The sequence below is a fragment of the Balaenoptera physalus genome, assembly GCF_965194825.1.
Source record: "Balaenoptera physalus genome assembly, chromosome: 2".
In the NCBI taxonomy this organism is placed as follows: domain Eukaryota; kingdom Metazoa; phylum Chordata; class Mammalia; order Artiodactyla; family Balaenopteridae; genus Balaenoptera; species Balaenoptera physalus.
In genome coordinates, this window is record NC_138883.1 from 9,962,363 (window position 1) to 9,982,687 (window position 20,325).

Sequence of the window (20,325 nt, forward strand, 5' to 3'; positions counted from 1 at the left end):
AGCCCCCGCTCTCCGCAACTAGAGAAAGCCCGCGCGCAGCAACAAAGACCCAACACAGCCCAAAATAAATAAAATAAAATAAATAAATTTATAAAAATAAAAAAGAAGTTACTCACCAGAATGTCACGTCCTGGAGCCAATCCCAAAGAATTCCCGGTGGCCAAAGCTGGAACAATTTGAGCAATGAAATTAAGAATATGCTATTGGAGGGAATTCCCTGGTGGTCCAGTTGTTGGGACTCCATGCTGTCACTTCTGAGTTCAATCCCTGGTCAGGTAACTAAGATCCCACAAGACGGTGGTGTGGCCAAAAAAAAAAAAAAAGAAAGAAAGAAAGAAAAAGAAAAAAAAGGATATGCTATTGGATTATAACCCAAAGTATAAAATAAATATTCATGAGTCCAAACTGATGTAAATAAATGATTTAATAAATAGGGGAAAAGAAGATAAATCTTTCTTACAGAAGAATTCACTGATGATAGGAAGGCAATAAATCCAATCCACACTCAGGGAGGGGGGATAAGCTCTTTCTTCCAGGAAATGGGGTTTAACCCCTCTCCCTTGAGTGTAGGCTCGACTTATTGCCTTGCTTTCAAAATACAGAATATGGGAAGGGGAAAGAAAAGCAACTTTACAGTGGAGAAGTCTGGCAAACAAGACCTTACCCAAGGGATGAAGATCAGCTTCATCAGTGATAAGCTGTGTTAATAGCCTGAACCAGTTACATGATGTGATGAAAAGGGCACTTTACTTCTATGGTCCCCAAAACTAATCGCCACAGTTAACCATGAAAAAATCATCAGACAAACCCAAACTGAGGGACATTCTACAAAATACCTAACCAGTACTGCTCAAAACTGTCAAGGTCGTAAAGAACAAGGGAAGTCTGAGAAACTATCACAGACCAGAGGAAGCTAAGGAGACATGACAACTAAATGTAATGTGGTTTCCTGGATGGGTTCCTGGAAAGGAAGAAGGACATTAGTGGGAAGACTAGGGAAAGCTGAATAAAGTCTAGAGTTTACTTAATAGTAACGTACCAATGTTAGTTTCTTAGTTCTGACAAATATTCCTTGGTAATGTGAGACATCGGGGAAAATGGGTGAGGGGTATACGGGCATTCTCTGTACTACCTTTGCAACTTTTCTATAAATTTAAACATATTCCAAAATAAGAAGTTTACTTTAAAAAAATTGACCTATTCTAGAAGCTGCTAGAAATGCTTCAGCCATCTTTTTTTTTTTTTTAATTTTTATTGGAGTATAGTGGCTTTACAATGCTGTGTTAGTTTCTGCTGTACAGAAAAGTGAATCAGCTATATGTGTACATATATCCCCTCTTTTTTGGATTTCCTTCCCATTTAGGTCACCACAGAGCATTGAGTAGAGTTCCCTGTGCTATACGGTAGGTTCTTGTTAGTTATTTATTTTATACATAGTAGTGTATATATGTCAATCCCAATCTCCCAATTCATCCCAATCCCTCCTCTCCCCCCTTGGTGCCCATACATTTGTTCTCTACGTCTGTGTCTCTTATTTCTGCTTTGCAGATAGGTTCATCAGTACCATTTTTCTAGATTCCACATATATGCGTTAATGTACGATATTTTTCTCTTTCTCACTTACTTCACTCTGTATCTACAATTAAAACCAGAGACTTGTTAATGACGTATGTTAGAAAAGATTTCCCATGGGTGAATGATTGCTGTTCAAAGGCACAGCCTGCCTGGGGTGTTGTACAGGCCCTCCTGCTCATGCATAAACAGTCTTTAAGAATCTAGAGGCCAGTGTCCTTTAGCCTTGGTCATGATGCCCTAGACTTAGGATTCTAAATCAGCCCTCTGTTTGGGTGCTTATAGGAGTATTGGTTACCTGACTCTGTTGAGAAGTTTTGCTCAGTCTTGCAGCTAGAGTATGGGCATGTCTGCTGTAGGTGCCCCTAAAAGAACTGAAGGCTGGACCTCCAAGGAATCACTGAACAGGTCTAGGACAGCTTTTGTCCCTGCCTGCTAGTAAATCTTTACACATGGGCAACATTTGAACAAAAATTTGTATTCACTTTCATATACTTCTTGTTAGTGAGGCTGTAGGGGGAGGCCCTTGATGTCTCAGGGGGACCCTGAATCGTCCTGTCTATGTATCAGCCTTCAGAACAGGTTTCTCCAAGTTCTGTGTATGAGTCGAGACTCTTTCATTTGAAAATGATCAAAATCCAACTCAAAAGGAGATGTATGGGCTTATGTTTCTGGAAAGTTCCAAGGGAGTGGTCTCTTCTGGTATGGATGGACCCAGAAGTTCAAATGATGTCTGTGAGATTCCCCTCCCCCCCCCCCCTCAACTCTGTTTTCATTCTCCAGCAGGCTCTCGTCATGTGGCAGAGAGATGGCTCATGGTAGCTCCAGGCCTGTGTTGTCTGATTGTCTCAAAGCTAGAGAAAATAGTTGTCTTGCCTTGAAGTTCTACCAGAGTCCCAGAGAAGACTCTGATTGGTCCAGACCTGAGCCCATCACAGTGGATCACTCTGGTTACATTTGTTCTACTGGGCCAGCCCCATGGGAACCACATTGATTTTTGTAGAAAGGGGGAGAGATGATTCTCCAAAAATGAAGGCTGAGGAGCCCAAACCACTGCTGCATCTCAGGCCAAGACTTCAGGTAGAACTTAATGTCATATGGAGGCCAGCCTGAGAAAAAGAAAAGGAATTGGAAAAGTGCATATCATTCAAATCTGTAGAGGACAGAGCCCCTCTACAGGAGGTGCGGAGTCAAATGTTTTGCTCCCAGCTCCCTCCGGAGTTGCTGAGTGACCTTGGGCCAATCACCTCCCTATCTGGCCTTCCAGAGAGCCATTCCATAAAATGATAGCGTTAACCAAGTGGTCTCTACAGACTCTTTTAGCTAAAAAAGCCAGTCTGGTGAGTCTGAGGTCTCAGGAAGTGGAGAAAGACTGGAGATGTTAAAAAAAGAAGAAAAATATTCATTAACAAACCCAAACTGAATCTAAATCTTGCGAGCATTTCCCTTGACACCTGGATATTTAACTGCTTCCAGTTTCCCTTTTAACACCAGACTGGAAATGAGAAGCAGAGACATAAGTGCTAAGAAATTCCAGGCTCCACCAGAAACGTGTCTCTTGGTTCAGTGTTAAGGAAAAGCATTTTAAATATTGAGGCTTCTATTTCAATCTCCTGCTGATCTGAAAACGGCTCTCTCCCCAGTGTTGGTTTTTATTCCCTGACCGTGGCGAGGGCCCAAACACACCACACCCGCCCCCTGCCCTTAGCTGCTGTTACAAAGCATTTCATCCCCGAGGGAACTCTTCCCATTTTGTGGGTGACTCCAGTGAAGAGAGTGAAACCAGCCTTTCTTATAGCAACACACTATTCATGCCCCTTCGTGATTTGCCTTTTCGTGAATTCAACCATTTAGTCCGAGTGTGTTAAGTGCCAACTGTATGCAGGGCAGAAAGGGGACACGGGAGACACACAGGTGGAAAAGGTGCCGACTCTGCCTTTGACGATCCCGGTCTGCGATGAGGCCTTGCCCTGTTGACCCTCCAAGGCTGAGGTGACACTGTGGTGAGGCTGAGGGCGTGTCCTCCTTCCCTGGGTCAGCAAACTGGGCTCAGATTCCGGCTCTGCCACCTACTCCTGTGTGACCTTGGCCACATCATTTGGTTTCTGAGAGACTCAGCTTTTTCACCTATACACTAGGGATAATAGAAATCCCCTTGGAGGACCGCTGTGATGATTACATTTAATTATATATGTTTTTTAAAACACATTTTAATTTATTTATTTTAATTTATTTATTTTTGGCTGTGTTGGGTCTTCGTTTCTGTGCGAGGGCTTTCTCTAGTTGCGGCAAGTGGGGGCCACTCTTCATCGTGGTGTGCGGGCCTCTCACTATCACGGCCTCTCTTATTGTGGAGCACAGGCTCCAGACGCGCAGGCTCAGTGATTGTGGCTCACGGGCCTAGTTGCTCCGCGGCATGTGGGATCTTCCCAGACCAGGGCTCGAACCCGTGTCCCCTGCATTGGCAGGCAGATTCTCAACTACTGCGCCACCAGGGAAGCCCTACATTTAAATATTAAATGCTCAAACATAAAAGCCCTTGGCTGGACATCTTAGGACAGAGCAGAACTTCCCAAATGTCAGTTCCCTGCCCCTCCCTCCATCCCCTTTCTGGACACAGAAGGGTCACCCCAACCCCAAAAGATTTGCTAATTTAGTCCCCAGCACGTACTGTCATGGAACGAAATGAGGGCAAGTTCAGGGTGCATACATATTCCGTCTCACAGAAACCGAATGTCTGAGTGGGGTGCCGGGGACCCAGAGAGGCCCAGGGACGGGTCCAGTGCTGAGAAGACCAGTGCCCCCCATGTCATGGGGAAAAAAGCCAGCATGAGTGGGCCCCCTTCAAAGGGACGTAATTACAGCACCTCCCTCCCGGGGCTGCTGGTACATGGAAGTGAGATAAGCCTCATGAAGTGCTCAGCCCTATGGACCCGGAGGGCTCCATAGACAGGTGTTAGGATCGAGGCCACCAGTCTGAAGTCCAGTTGCTTTTGGTCTTCCTGTGCGAGCTCCTCCACTGCCTTCACTTCTGCCCTTCAAATGCTCCCCCAAGCCTGGCAACGAGGAAGGAGTTGAAAATGTCATCACCGCCCTCTCCCTGGCAGGTCACAGTTCTCCCAGCAGACACCAGCACCCAAAACCGGGCCCGAGGTGAGGTCACGTTTGCATGAACTTACCTCTTCGGCCACCTGGGACTCTGCCTCTGTGCTGATGAGGAGCCCTGGTCTCTAGATTGCTCTACACTGATGGGCCAAGAATGGATTTCGGAGCGTGTCTTTCTTTTTTTAAATTTGAGAGGTTTTTGCCAGGAATTAATGACGTACACAAAACACAGTGTCTCGGAACCAGAGTGGAGGTTGGGGGGAGTGACAGGTCACCCACACCCTGGGCCTCCATCACGGCCAGAGCCAGCCAACGAGGGATGCAGGTCTGGTGACCACGTGGGCAGACACTCCCCCTGCGAGATCACACCAGAAGCGTGAACCAGGAGGGGCCGTGGTCTGACGGAGACACCTGTGTTTAATAACGACAGTCTCCCAGTGCTGCTGAAACTTTTCTAACTCTGATGGGTCTGAAGGGCAGCCATGCGGGGAAGCTCTAGAAGGCCCAGAGCTGTCTTATGAACTTTCCTGGACGATTGATTGCCTGTCCTGAAGCTGATGCTCAGACATGCCTCCACCCCTCCCCGTCCTTGCTTGTAGAGAGTGCGAGAAAGAGGGGTTTTCTGGCCCTTCTCTTCCCTCCCAGGGCCTCATAAACTCCCAAGGCCCAGGGAACTTGGATGAGCAGGTAGCCGTGCCCTGGGGTTGTCAGAGGTGCAAGAGGAATTGTGGAGGTCAGTGGCTCTGTGGGCTGCAACTCCTTCCTTGACGCCCCTGCAAGACCCTGAGAGCAGTGATTGATACAGAAGCCAGGGAACATTTACGCAGCCCTTCCCGTGTGCTATGTGCTTTCCATGGGTCACCTCATTTACTCCTACCCAGACTCTCAGGGGCAGTGCCTCCTCCATCCTCATCTTACGCCTGAGGAAACTGAGGCCCAGAGAGGTGAAGCGTGTCACTTAACTGTGAAGGAGCTAAAGCCCAAACCCCACAGCTCTGGAAGCTTAAGCTGGTTGGCGAGAGGGACCATTACAGCCAGTGGGCCATGGGCAGGCACATTTTGACAAGAAGGACGCAGAATCTGGAGCGGGCCCAGATGGGTGGCCAATGGAGCATGGGGGCCATCCAAGGTACGGCAGGGAGCCCTGGCCAGGAGGAAGCAGGGGAGATGGTGGTGGGATGGCAGGGGGACAGGGGCCATCCTGGGCAGAGGAGGACGTGGATGGACATCGGGGACAAACATCAGAGACATTACGTCTATTGATTTACACAGAGATGCTCCAAGTGTGGTCCACGGGCCCCTGGAGCCTGCCTGAGACCCTGTCGGGAGTCTGCTGGGTCAAAACTCTTTCCATAATGAAACCAAGATGCTATTTGTCGTTTGTATCATGTAGACGTTTGCACTGAGGGTGCAAAAGCGATGTGGGTAAGACTGCAGCTGCCTTAGCATGAATCAGGGTGGGGGCACCACATGGACCAGCTGTCACTGGTCAGTCACCCTGGCAGGAAAAAACAAGTGTCACTTGTGAATACCCTTGATGAAGCAGTAAGAACGATTAATTTCATTGAATCTATTTTCCCCATTTTTGTGTTGTTTTTAATTATTTCTATTTGATTTTTTGTATTCTTTTTTTTAATTTATTTTTTATTGAAGCATAGTTGATTTACAACGTTGGGTTAGTTTCAGGTGTACAGCAAAGTGATTCAATTATACATATTATGTCTTAGTGGTGTGATTGCTTGAGTGAATGAATCTCTATGATGCCAGGACCTTAAGGGAAAGCTTTGGACTTGGGCAAACCTTCCTGCTCATCCTCGTGCTGCTGTTTGCCAGCTATGTCATGCTGGGCCAGCCCTGATCTCAGTCTTCTCACCTGTTAAATGGGGGTATGAGTGGTTTCTAATACTAGCATGGGGCACACACTCACTGCATGTCAGTGCCCTTTCTTCTCTTCGGGGGACAAAGGGAAGGCAGACTGGATGATTGGAGAGAAGGCCTGGGGAAGGTCAGTTGCACCATGTGGCTCAGGGTACAATCCAGTCCCAACTCCACCCTGTGTTGAAATCACAGATCTTCTGGCATCTGTCTGCTTAAACACCACCCATGACAGAGACCTCATTCCTCATAAGAATGAGGAAAAGGAAAAGAATATTTTAACCTGTCATATCCAAAATACAATTCCTCCAATATATAATCCATGTTCAAACAAACAAACAAACAAACCTGTTAATGAGGCATTTCACGCTGTCTTGTCCACACTAGTCTTCCAGATCCCATGTGGGTTTGACCCCCACAGCACGTCTCAGGTGCACAAGTCGTACTTCAAATGTAGCCAATGGTCACAGCCAGCCAGTGGCTGTGGCACTGACCAGGCAGGTCCAGCTGATTTTAATTACCTCTCTGTATCAGCTCTGCCCCATCGTCCAGGTGCCTATCTGGGTACCAGGGGAATTGTTTGCTCCCTTTCCCCGTCCAACTCTGCAGGCTAGACACCATCAAGTTAGGGTTGGGGATGGGGTTGGGGTTAGGGTTAGTGTTATAAGGTCAATGTCAGCTCACCCAATGCTTCTCCTCTCAAGGCTCAAGTCCTCAGTTCCTTTAACTGTTGCTTCTTGGGTAGACCTCCACCCTCGTCTCTCTCATCTCTTGAAGATTTCTGTCTGTCAATAGCACCCCAGATGTGGGGTTTATATGTGCACACAGACTTTTTCTACCTTGTGTCTACAACTCTAGCTTCCCCTTCCGGAGAAGTAGCTAAGGCTGCTCATCTGATGACAGGCAAAGCCTCTTACTTCTTGTCGTCTTCCTCCTAAAGGAGTTTCTGGTGATGTATCAGTCTGAAAACCAGCCAGGAAACAGTGTTTTTCCTCTCTGGAAGTGCAAGAGGGTAGTGATAATCATCTTGCCTGTGTACTTTGGTGACCAACCTTCCTGGCTTGCTCGGGACCGTCCAGTTTGGCACCAAAAGTCCCACATCCTAACAAACCTCCCAGTCCCATGCGGGCCAGGCCAGTGGGTCACTCCACCTTGTACCCCTCTAGGGGCCTTTTCCCCCAGATGTGGGTCAGCACTTTTGATCCTGGGTCTCAGTGAAGGAAGAGGAGAGTGGGAGAGGGTCTGGCCGTTGTCTCAGAGGATTGGAGAGAACAAAGCTGATGTCCAGGGCTTTTATTTGGCAGTCAGCGGAAATGGAGGGCTACCGAGGGGGCAGAACTTGCTGGAGGTTGTCAGGGCATCAGCTAGATTCCTTCTAACACCCTGCCCGCTTTCCTTCCAGTAGACCACAGCCATCTGCTAAAATGAGGAAGGGGTCATAGCGAACAGACAAAGAGCTGAGTAGCCATAGGGTGGAAGGAAGGCCAGTGATAGTATAAACAATGGGTCTGGAACTAGGGAAGGTGGACACAGACTTGGGCCCTGGGGCTTCAGAGCCAAGGGAGCCCAGCCTGAGGGAGGCATCTGTATGTTGGGGGAGCCCTTTCCCCCTCATGCTGGCCCAGCTGGAACGTGTAGTGTCACTCAGCGGGGCTCATCACCTCTGCACCGAGGAAGGTGGTACTCAAGGGGGTCTGTCCTCCACCCCATGTTCATGTCAGCTCAGCAGGGACCTTTGTGTTCTGCGCTGGGGCTGCAGCAGAGTCCTGATACCAGCTGGAGGAAGTTCAGGCTCAACCCAGGAGCCCAGGCTGCGCTGTTGCCTCTGGGCTGTGGGCAGGAGCAGGCCGGTGGCTCCCAGGCCCGTGCTGAGGGTCCTGTCTTCTCCCCATTCCTAATCTCAAAGGGTGGGGGGAGGGAGGAGCCAAGGGGCCTACCTTCCACTCTGTTCCTGCATGTCTCCCTGGAACTGAGAGCCCCCGGGAATCTGCAAGTCCTGGAATGGCCTCACCTTGAGGACCACTGGCTGTACCCGGATGTTCATTGCTTCATTTATAACCAAAGAACAAACAAGAAAACCAAGACTCAAATTCGGGTTTATTCCCTTTTGTCCTAAGGCCTAAACTGTTACATTGATGATTTGGTTTCTTTTGAATTCTTTAAGCTTATTCTACAGTCTTATCTCTGGAGAATCCCATTTCAACTCTTGAAGCTGTGATTGTCTGCAGCCAGGCTTAGCAATGACGGCCACTTAGGAAGCGCCTGCCATGTGCCGGACACTGTTGGATACCCTTTGTCCAGGACTCCCCGAACTTTCCCAGCCAAGTAGCGATTTATCACCCAGATTCAAAAGACAAGGGAGGGAAAGGGTAGGGGAAGGACCTCACCACAGCCTATGCAGCTTTCTAGCGGCAAATCTGGGTTGTAAAGTCCTACTACTTGGTGGTACTTCCTTTAGTGTTATTTTCACCTTTTCATTTTACCTGGCTTTGTCCTCCTTTCCTTTTCTTGTAGTTCAGTCCATCTTCTTACTGACTCGAGGCCGCCCTTCTGCACACTTCATCCTCTCAGCTGATGAACCATCCAGAGGAAGGTTGAGCCAGTGGGGTCGTCTGTGAGGACAGGCTCGCCCCGGCAAGGGAGGTGGAGGTGGAAGTCCCCGCAGCTTCCTTCCCCTCCGTGCTGCCTCTGGGGTTTCTCCACGTGTCTCTGCCTCCAGGCTCAGGGGCCTCGGCTCATGCCTTCTCACAGTCCCAGGCAAGACCAGGCAGCCTCTGCACAGTCAGTGCTTCAGCATGAAATCCCCTTCCCCAGGCTCTGCGACCCACCTCTCTAGAGCGGTTCCTCTGTGAAGCTTCCCTGACCTTCCTGACCTGCGCCCCACCTCCCGCCTCCTCCCCTTCTTCGCATTCTAGAAAGGGCACCAAAGGCATTCTCTGGCAATTGTTTGTCCCACGTCTATTTCCCCACTGGACTGGGAACTCCCTGGGGGTCAGGCGGTCACCTCTTTGGGTCTCCAACGTGGCCTCCGAGGGCTGGTGTTCAGCAGAGTCTTTATGTCCCATGAACAAATGTCTGAAGAATGCCACCCAATGCAAATCGGGCCAAGATACGTTTTGAGTCCAGGAGGAGCATATTGGCTTGCTTGGGGGAGAGAGCTGTGGGTCCACGCCAGCTATCACTATTATCCAGTCACAGGACTTCAGAGCGAGTCACCTGCACTCTCCAGGTAGGTGCAGGCCAGCTCGTCTCTCCATTTCCTCCAAGACCTGAAATCCTGTGCATTTCCTGGACTTGCATGTGGGTGTGCAGGAACAGCCAGGAGAATTAAACCAGGTAGATGCAGAGTTTATCAGCCTCTATGGAAGCTAGCTGAAGGGTCCCCATCTCACTCTGAAGCCCTTCTGTCTCTCTCTTCCCCCCTTCAAGAGTCCCGTCCAGTTCTTCTGTTGGAGGTAGAGCCTCAGGCTGAAATCCTAAGATCACTTTTTTCCAGATAAGGGACATCCCCTTTCCTATGCAACAATTACAGAGAGAGGCGTTGCTAAAGCAAACTCATTTTAACCAAAGCCAGACTGTAGAGCCTTAACCGAGTCAGGAATGGCGTATTATTTTCCAACTTGGACTGCTTAATGGTACTTTGTGAGCTGTGAATATGGAAAGCATTCTCATGAATCTGCATACAATCAGGTGGGTTGCAGACCAGAAGATGAAAATGATGTAGAAAGTTGCCTGCGGTCTCCAGGTGGAGGAACACCTGTGCATGTCCTCACCCCTCCACCCTGGGCTCTGTGATGGGGGCTACCTGCAGATGAATCGTTCAGAGGGAACCAAAGTTTACAACGCCTGTTGTACTGTTTGGAGAGAAAACAGTAACTCCCAGAGAGCTCTTGTATTCTTGGGAAAAGCAGAAAAAGAAACAAGGCCACCCCGTGGTTAATGCTAACAGAAAGTGGGCCTGGGGTGACCCTCCAACTTCTGTCAACTCTTCAGATTGGAAGTTGGAAACTGGCAGCCCGTAGGCTTCCCCCCAGCTGCAGCTGGGTTTTGTTTGAGCTGCATAGTATTTTGAAAATGGGAAAATTTTACCAAAAAAAAGGGGGGATTTTAGGCTCTTCTTGAACAGTGGGAAGATGTGGGCACACTGAGCCCTGTTTCCACATGGTCATGACCCATCAGAGCTGCCCCCTCTGGATGGGAACTGCAGTCGGCCCACCGTCCAGCTGGGTTCCCTGTCCAGCCCTGCAGCATGCTGAGCTCTTCCGGCATTGGAAGCATTTCCATTTCCCCCAGTCAGAAGTGACAGTGCCAAGATCTGAATGCAGGTCTTTGACCTTGAAGCCCTTTTGATTCCCCACCCCACTCCTAGGCAGAGAGAGCACTGGGTAGGGTCTGGAGGTAACAATCCTGGAATCTTGGGCTAATACTTTAACCCTCAACCTCACTGTTAATGAAATGGAGAGGTGGCTGCAGAAAGAATTCTGAGACCCCTTTCCTGCGTGCTTCCCTATTGATAAAGTGCCTTGAGCCCTGAGCTTGGCGTGTAGAGCATGGCTGAGTCTCAGCAACCAGGTGGGTGAGCTTCAGTCTAGAGAAGGATCCTAGCCAAGTCTGCCCAGCTTTCAGCTAACCCTAAATCTTGTGCGCAAGTAGGGCTGCTGTATCAGTTTTGGATTCAAAATCTACAATGTCAGATGGCCGCTCTCAGCGAGTTGAAGGAGGCTGGGTCCTCTCCTGAAAAGCCTTATAAGAAGCCTCAGCTTCCTTTTCTGTTAAACGGGGGTAGAAAAATTCTGTCCTCCCTGGTCGGTTATGTGAATTAAATAATAGCCACACTGGATGGAATTCCAGAGGAGCATGTGTCAGGTGGGATAACAGAACCCACACCAGGTAGCTCAACAGAGGGAACTGAATGTGGAGAATTAGTTACAAAGGCGTTAGATCTGAAAAGCCAACTGGGGGCCACCCAGAGTTTAGCAGGGGTAGGAAGCTGTCACCACTGCCAGGGAAGGTGGGGAAAAGGGATGAGGTGGTGTCACCAGAGCCTAAGAGCCAGGGCTGCCGGGTGGGGCTGGGGTCACAGAGGGGGACACAGTCTCTGCTGGAAATGCTGCCTGAGTGAGGGGTGAGGGAGATACCCAGGCTCCTTCCTTCCTCCCACTTTCTACCCACCCACTGGAAGCCAGTTAGCAAGGGAGCCTATTTGCAGGGGCCAGTCCCACAAGACTCAGGGCCAGGAGGAGAGGGTAAAGACTGGATCTGAGAGCAAGCAGCCCCAGCCCCAGCCCAGGGCAGAAATGAACTGTCCACGCCCAGAGCCCTTTAGAGAGCCTGCACAGAGTAGGCGCCCACTAAACATTCATGGTTAAAAAAAAAAAATGGAACGAAAGTTGAGATGATAGATGGTGTATGGTAGATAGCCTTCAAAGTCAGCCTCGACCAGACCCTTCCCTTCCCATATGCGTGTGCTTCTCCTCACACTCAGAAGTGGAGTCTCATTCTTCATTCCTTGACTCTAGACTGATCTGAATGACTCATTTGGTCAATAGATTATGATGTTCTGCAACTTCCAGGGATGGTGTCATAAGGTGTAGCTTCTGCCTGGGTTTCCTGAAATGGTTGCTCTTGAGATGTTTCCTTTTGGCATCTAGCCATCTTGTGCTATTCAAGCCCACGTCACACGGAGAGGCCACGTGTCAGAGCTCAGGCAATGCCCGGACATCGCCTGCCAACCATGCGAGTGACCTACGGTGGAAGTCCAGTGCCGTCAAGTGGAGATCTGACTGCATGAGGACCACACAGTAGTGCCCAGTCAACACACAGAGCTGTGAGGATACATTGCCATTTCAAGACATTAAGTTTGACTTGGAATGCAGCAATCGCTAACTGGAGTCCATGAGAATGTGTTTTATAAGCTGTGAAGTGTTCCCAAGCATTTGTTATAATTGGCCATTCATTCATTCATGCATTCAACAAATGTTTATGGAACACCAACTATGTGCCACGCTCAGGGCTGGGTGCTGAGGATACCACGGTACACAGGGCAGGTGATTTCTTCTCTCCTGAACCTGAAATTCCAGTGTGAGGAGTCAACAGAATGAGTAAACAAATGACTAAGGAAGTTTGACAGTGGTGAGTGCTGAGAAGATGGCTGTGTTTCTGTGGTAGTTGTGGTCATTGTTATTTCCAGCTGCTTGCCCTGGGCTGATGGGAATCGAAGCCATGGAGGGGCCCTTCACGTCCCCAGCTCGCCCATCACATCCTGACACCAGCTACTTCCGTGGTGATAGGGCGACTCCACCTGCGCTGAGTCCCCTCAACTTAAAAAACATTTGCAAACGCTGCCAGGGGCAGGGAAGACGGGGACTAACAGGAAGCGGCAGCCACACCCTCAAGGAACTCTGTGTAGGGGGGAGACAGAGATGTGAATTGATCATTACATAAAACGGGAGCAATGTTTAAGCCTATAAGCTTGCTGAACTTTGTAGGTCCTGGCATGCTCTGTGACTCTGAGACACTTGCTTGATATCTCTGAGCTTTAATCTCCTTCTCCACAAGGCAGGAGTGTTCGTCTCTCTTCTACCTGCCCCACAAGGCCATTCTGAGAATTAAAGAGAAAATGGAAGAGGCTTTTCCTCGTAAATGACAAAGCATGATGCAGATGTAAGAGATGATGAAGCCCAGCAGCTGTGAGAGGGAGCCTCTGTTTTCTTGTTTTATTTATGTTTTGTTAAATCATTAAGGACTGGGGTTGCTGCACAACTGCCGGAGGCATCATTTACCACGTGCTCCACGTGAAGAGCAGCCCCCGGAGTTGTTTGTCATGATGACCCTGCTGGCCCCATGCATCTCAGACCCTGGCTCAGGAACAGCGGACTCTGAATTGTGTCCGGTGACTAGCTGTTGCCTCTGCTCCCTCCATGGTGGCTTCCCCAAAGCTCTCAGGACCTTGACCTTGGGGAGGCTGTGGAGGCACCTGAGAAACCAGGGCTCAGCTCTGGTCACTTGATTTATGTAGGACTTGGAGCAGCGCCTGAAGGAGGGAGGGGGAGGAGACACCGAGGGTTGGGCAGGCTTTGCTTGTAGGAGAGCAGTGGGGAAAATATGTGAGGCTGGGAACATTTTGATCTACTCATTTATATTTTATTTACCTGTATCTCCCTACTTCCCTCCACCTCTTCAAGTAGGTAGCAGATTCTATGGCTAGGGAGAAACCCTGAGTGGCCTGCATGATTTCTTGGTTTTTGCTTTGCAAAAAGCAAACCTCATAGTGCTTGAGGGAAGAAGCAGGGCAGCCCTGAGAAGCAGGAGGGAGAGAGGGCCTTTCTCGAGTTGGAAGGAGCTTCCCTGGGTTGTGGGTTCTGGAGGATCAGAAACAGACCCTGCTACCTGGCAGCGCCCAGGAAGGCCCTCAGACCCCCTAGAGGAAATGCTGCCCAGGTCTTCTATGGACCTGGGAATCCCAGGAACTGGGTACTGGGATCATGTGTGGATGGAAGGAGACAGAAGGTGACAGACACCAAGGGGCCATGGAAATGGACCTGTCACTGTCACCGGCAGGAACCCAGGGCTCCCCTCCCCCCACACCTTGACACCATTGGACACTCAGACTCTTTATATGTTCCCAGAATCAGAGAGGGGACAGGATGGGGGAAAACTGCAAGGGTGAATGAGGTGACTAAACTTAACGAGAAATGGCAAGATCTTTGTTTTAAAAAAAAAAAACTTTCAGGTCCTACTGGGTGACTCGAGACTTTATCACTTTATCATATGCCTTTATCACTTCCATCCTATGTCTTAGATAGGAAGACCTGGTATCCTAAAGTTGTAATATTTTTTCCAAATTAATCTATGAATTTAATGAATTCACAATAAAAAATGCCAAAAGGGTTTTTCACCTCCTGAAACTAAATAAGCTGAATCAAAAGTTCACATGGAAAAATAAACAAGCAAAAACACTTAGGAAAATTCTGTGAGGAAACTGGCCTTATCTGATATTAAAACATATTATAAAGCTACAGTAATTAAACAGTATGGTGCAGATATATGAATAAACAGAGGCATCAGGGGAACAAAAATAGGGAGTCTACAATAGAAAAAATTCGTGATGAAATTTAGTGAACAATAAAAGTGGATGCTCCAATCAGTGGGGAGAAATGAATTATTCAGTAAATGATATAGGATTAACTGATTAAAGAAGTAATTTGGGATCTATAATTCACACATTAAACCAGGATTAATTCCAACTGGATCAAGTATTTAAATATTAAAAAAAAAAACCCCATAAAAATATAGGAGAAAGCAAGGGAGAAATTTTAAGTAAGTGGGAAAGGCCTTTTAAGTATGACAGTTAACCCAGAAACCATAAAAGACTGATAAATTTAGATACGTAAGTATCAAAAATTTCTTATGGACAAAGCATCAGAAACAAAAGACAAACAACCTGGCAAAAATTCTTGTAACTCATGCTATGTATGAAAGGCTAATTTCCCTAATATATAAAGATCCCCTACAAATGAATAAGAAACAGACCAACAGCCCAGTAGGAAATCAGGTAAGAATGTGAACGGACAGTTCACAGAAAAGAAAATACAAATGGCTCTTAAACATGAAAAATAAGAAAATCTCAAATTTAAATAGGCTGTGAGTTTCCTCCTTTGAAATGGCAAAAATAAGTTTGATAAAGCCCTGATTTGTCAAGGAGTGGGGAAATAAACCATCTTGAACCTTGAGTATTAATCTCCATGGTGGGAAACTGGGAGATCTAGACATGCCCTGTGAGCCTGCAGGTCCACATCTGGGGATCTGTCCTACAGAAGTGTGCTCATGTGAGCACAGCAAGAGATGGGCATGTTATTCATTGCAGCAATGCTTGCGAAGTTAAAGAATGAGAATAAACTAAATGCCATCAAGACACTAAAGAAATAACAGCACTTCCATATCCAGATGGCCAATGGGCACATGAAAAGATGCTCAACATTGCTAATTATTAGAGAAATGGAAATCGAAACTGCAATGAGATACCACCTCACACCAGTCAGAATGGCCATCATTAAAAGTCTACAAAAAATAAATGTTGGAGAGGGTGTGGAGAAAAGGGAACCCTCCTGCACTGTTGGTGGGAGTATAAATTGGCACATCCTCTATGGAAAACAGTATGGAGGTTCCTCAGGAAACTAAAAATAGAATTACCATATGATCCAGCAATCCCACTCCTGGGCATATATCCAGAAAAGCTGAAAACTTTAATTTGAAAAGATACATGCACCCAGTGTTCATAGCAGCACTATTTACAGTTGCCAAGATGTGGAAGCAACCTAAATGTCCATCAACAGACGAATGGATAAAGAAGATGTGGTATGTATAGACAATGGAATACTACTTAGACATAAAAAAGAATGAAATAATGCCATTTGCAGCAACATGGATGGACCTAGAAATTATCATACTAAGTGAAGTAAGTCAGACAGAGAAAAAGAAATATCATATGATATCACTTATATGTGGAATCTAAACAATGATACAAATGAACTAATTTACAAAACAAAAATAGACTCACAGACATATCAAACAAACTTATGGTTACCAAAGGAGAAAGCAGGGGGAGGTATAAACTAGGAGTTTGGGATTAACAGATACACACCACTATATACAGAATAGATAAACAGCAAGGTTCTACTGTATAGCAAAGGGAACTGTATTCAATATCTTGTAATAACATATTTAAACTATAATGGAAAAGAATCTGAAAAAGAACATATGTATCTATAGATAGATAGATAGATATAGATAGAGATACCTGAATCACTTTGCTGTACACCTGAAACATTGTGAATGAACTATATTTCAATTAAAAAAATAAGAGCACTTCCATTTAATGGAATATCATGTAGCTGGAGAAAATAATTAGGAAGCTCTTTACGAACTGATATGGAAATCTCTCCAGGATATTTTCCTCTCTGTCTGTCACCACCCATGTTTCCCATCCCAGGTTGCAACCATATGGTGCCTGCACACAGCAGATGGGTCATCAACATTTATTTAATGAATGAAAGCAGACTAGGATAACCATCCTCATTTGCTAGACAAGGAAGCTGGGTTTCAGAGAGGTAGGTACCTTGCCTATGTCACAAAGCTGATTTCTCTGGGAATAGCTCCCACTAAAGCTCAAATCAGCCAAATGAGCGTATCAGTCTTGATTGACTCAGCTCTCTCCAGGGCAGCATGGGAGGAGGATGCAGAGATGATGTGCTTCAGGCCCCTGCCCTCAAGGAGTTTGTAATCCAGGGGAGAATAATTCAGAGATTGCTGAGTGTCATTGGTTTGCAGGCATTCACAGCTGATGGCTCCTTTGGGATTGTAGAGATGAAGTTCCCAATCTGGGCTACTTCATAACGAAGAGGGCCATGGAGACAGGAGCTAGTATACACGTGGAGGATGGAGGTGGGAGGCCCCTCACCTCATCCAAATGTGGGCAAAGTCCAACAGAAATCAGGCATCTGCCCAAGAAGAGGTGGCATAGACTACCCCAAACCTCAGGCTTATTTATCTTTGTCTAGCACTACATACGTTCCAGTATGACAGTGAGGTTGACCAGAAAGCTGGTTAATGTTCCATTAACTCTGCCTTCTGCACTGGACTGTCCCTGACATATACAATTCTGTCCAAAGAGGAATTCAGTTAATAAAATGTCTCCATGACATTGTATAAGAATGCCACAGCAGTGGGAATCCTGCTGGTCCGGGCAAGGGGTGCAGGAAAAGAGACATTCAAATAAAACCGACATATCAGTCCTGCAGTATATGAATCTCCTTCCCATTTTTTTTAAAAACCAGATGACTATCTAAGCTTTCTGGATAAGACACCCTCTTCTTTGCTCCAGATATGTACAAAGGAAAGGAGGTTGGGGGTGAAGCTCCTCTCTGGGGGCCCCAAAGCCCGCCCCACTCACTCAGCCGTGGACCTCCAGGCTGAAGCAGTACTGTGAACCCAGTTGAACCCTGTAGGGTCCAGTAGGGCCGGGCTTTGTGGAGCTGGGTGAGGCCCGCATGGCAGAACCCCAAATGTTATCTTCGCTGTGAATGGATCCTGTGAGAAAACGTAGGCCAAACTCAGCTGAAGCATCTCTCCTCAGGAACCCTGAGGAACTTTGCCCTCCTTTCCTGATGAGGTCCTAGGACCTTAGCTTAATGCTAAATACACCACATTATGAAACTGGATTACATGGAGTTTGGCAACCGCCATGGCGCTTGGATTCCTTGGAGCCCAGGGCCCCCAGCAATGCACTGAGGTCAGACTTTTCCCCTAGACAAGATTTGGTATTGAGAGGCTCTTGTCTTCATTCTGGAGGTTTCTGAAAGTAAGGGAAGCAGCAGACAGAGTGGTCAGAGCCCCGGCCTGGCTTGGAAGCAGAGCCGCTGAATTTTGTACGCCCATGGGCAAGTCACGTCCCCAGTCTCACCACCTGTGAAATAAGGAGATTGGACAATCAGAGGGTTGTTGGGATAGTTTTGTAAATATTCAACTACTCTTCTTCCTCTCTTTCCTCCTCCCTACCATCCCCACCCCCGTTCAGGCAGAGCCCGTCCCCAGGAAAAGACACAGCAAAGAGCAGAGAAGGAAGTCTGCAGGGCTTTTGATTTTCAAAAAAACCTGGGTGCTTTCCTCTAAAAGGTTTCAAGAGAATTGTGATCAGCTGTGTTCTAGAGGGTGTGACCTTAAATCTTGCATCTCTAGCAGTTCCTGGGATTAAATTCCATGAAACATGAGTTGAAATTCTAGCTGCGGCAGCTCCCAGCTGTGTGACCTTGGGCATATCATTTAATGTCTCTGTGCCTCAGTGTCCTGAATTGTAAGGTAAGGAGAGTGTTTGACCTGATGAGATGGACGTGAGGATCAGATGAGCGAAGTTGTGGCACACCTGGCCCAGAGGACATCGGCTGGACACTTGCTATGACCACCATTATTGGCATCATTATTGGATCACTTAAGTCAGTGGTTTTCAAACATTTTTTTTGGTAATGGCAGAACATTTTCTTCAAACAAACTTAGTGGCAGGGCAGGAATAGAGACGCAGATGTAGAGAACGGACTTGTGGACCCAGGTGGGGAAGGGAAGGGTGGGATGAACTGAGAGAGTAACATTGACATATGTACACTACCATGTGTAAAACAGATAGCTAGTGGGCAGCTGTTGTATGGGGAGATCAGCTCAGTGCTCTGTGATGACCTAGAGGAGTGGGATGCAGAGGGTGGGAGGGAGGCCAAAGAGGGAGGGGATATAGGTATACATATAGCTGATTCACTTTGTTGTACAGCAGAAACTAACACAACATTGTAAAGCAATTGTAATCTAATAAAAATGTAAAAAAAAAAATTGGATGCAGACACCCAGTGCATAAAACTGGACTAAAGCAGAGCTACTTGGATTGATGTGGTGAAGGTGAGAGGCCATGCCTTACCTATCAGAATAAGTCACCTTGATGTCCCCCTTGAGAGCCCCTGAGGGGGCTTCAAGAAAAACTGTTTCAAAATCTCTTCAGTGGATACAAATCCAGAAATGTCAATAGGCTCTTAATAAATTCCTGTTTCTCTTGATATAGTCCTACCTTGTTCATTCTGTACGGATGAGAGTACGGCCACGTCTGAGGGCACCATTGTTGCTGATGGGTTCCCGGGAAAGTATACTCTGAGACAGAGACCAGGTGCGGGGAGTTTGGTGGCGGTGCCCTCAGATCAACACCTGTGCGATGGGGTGGAAGAAGTAGGATTGGGGGAGGGGGAGGTCGAGCTGTGATGTAGTCCCAATAGAGGCCCCCAGCCCAGCCCAGAGAGAGTTCTGCAGCAGGGATGACCCATCAGCGCTGTCCCAAGAGGGATGAGAGGGCCGAATGTTTACCCCCCAGATTGTCCTGGAAGGTGGGAAGACCCAGGGCAAGGGCAATCTCTTAGGTGAAGGCGATCTCATTAAGGGGAAGACAGTTGAGGGGTGTCTGTTAGAGGCACCTCCAGCCCCTGAGAACAAGTTTTTCATCCTGAGTGAGCTCTGGGTAGCTTAACCCAGTTCCCTGGCTGACACCTTGTGACAGAGTGATGGATCACACAGACCCAGTCCTTACTCTCATGGGGCTTGTTGGGATGGGGAAGTGGGTGTTCAATACCAAGCAAATTAATTCATATGTAATTGGAAGGATGTTGAGCACTATGAAGGCCAGGAAGAGGATGCTAGGAGAGAAGATACAGCAAGGAAGACCTCAAAGAGGAGGTGATCTTTCAGTGGAGACCTGAGACAGCTCTGGGCTTGAGACAGCTCCCAAACAGAAGGTGACCAGGGCTGGGGGAGCAGAGTGGGACAGCAGGGGCCACAAGCCTGTCTGGCCTTGGGGCAGGAGGGGGGATGAGGCTACAAGGAGCAGTGGGAACAGGGCCGGCTTCTCCAATAGTCCATTATTTTCCAGGCCCCAGGCCCGGGGCCCACCATACTTTTAAAGGCCCATGAAGATGTTTTAATAGCAATCTTTTTATTTTATTTATTTATTTTTTTACATATACATGTATCTATTCTTTTTCAAGTTCTTTTTCCATTTAGGTTATTACAGAGTATTGAGCAGAGTTCCCTGTGCTATGCAGTAGGTCCTTGTTGGTTATCTGTTTTAAATACAGCAGTGTGTACAAGTCAATCCCAAACTCCCAATTTATCCCTCCCCCCCAGTAACCATAAGTTCGTTCTCTATGTCTGTGAGTCTGTTTCTGTTTTGTAGCTATGTTCATTTGT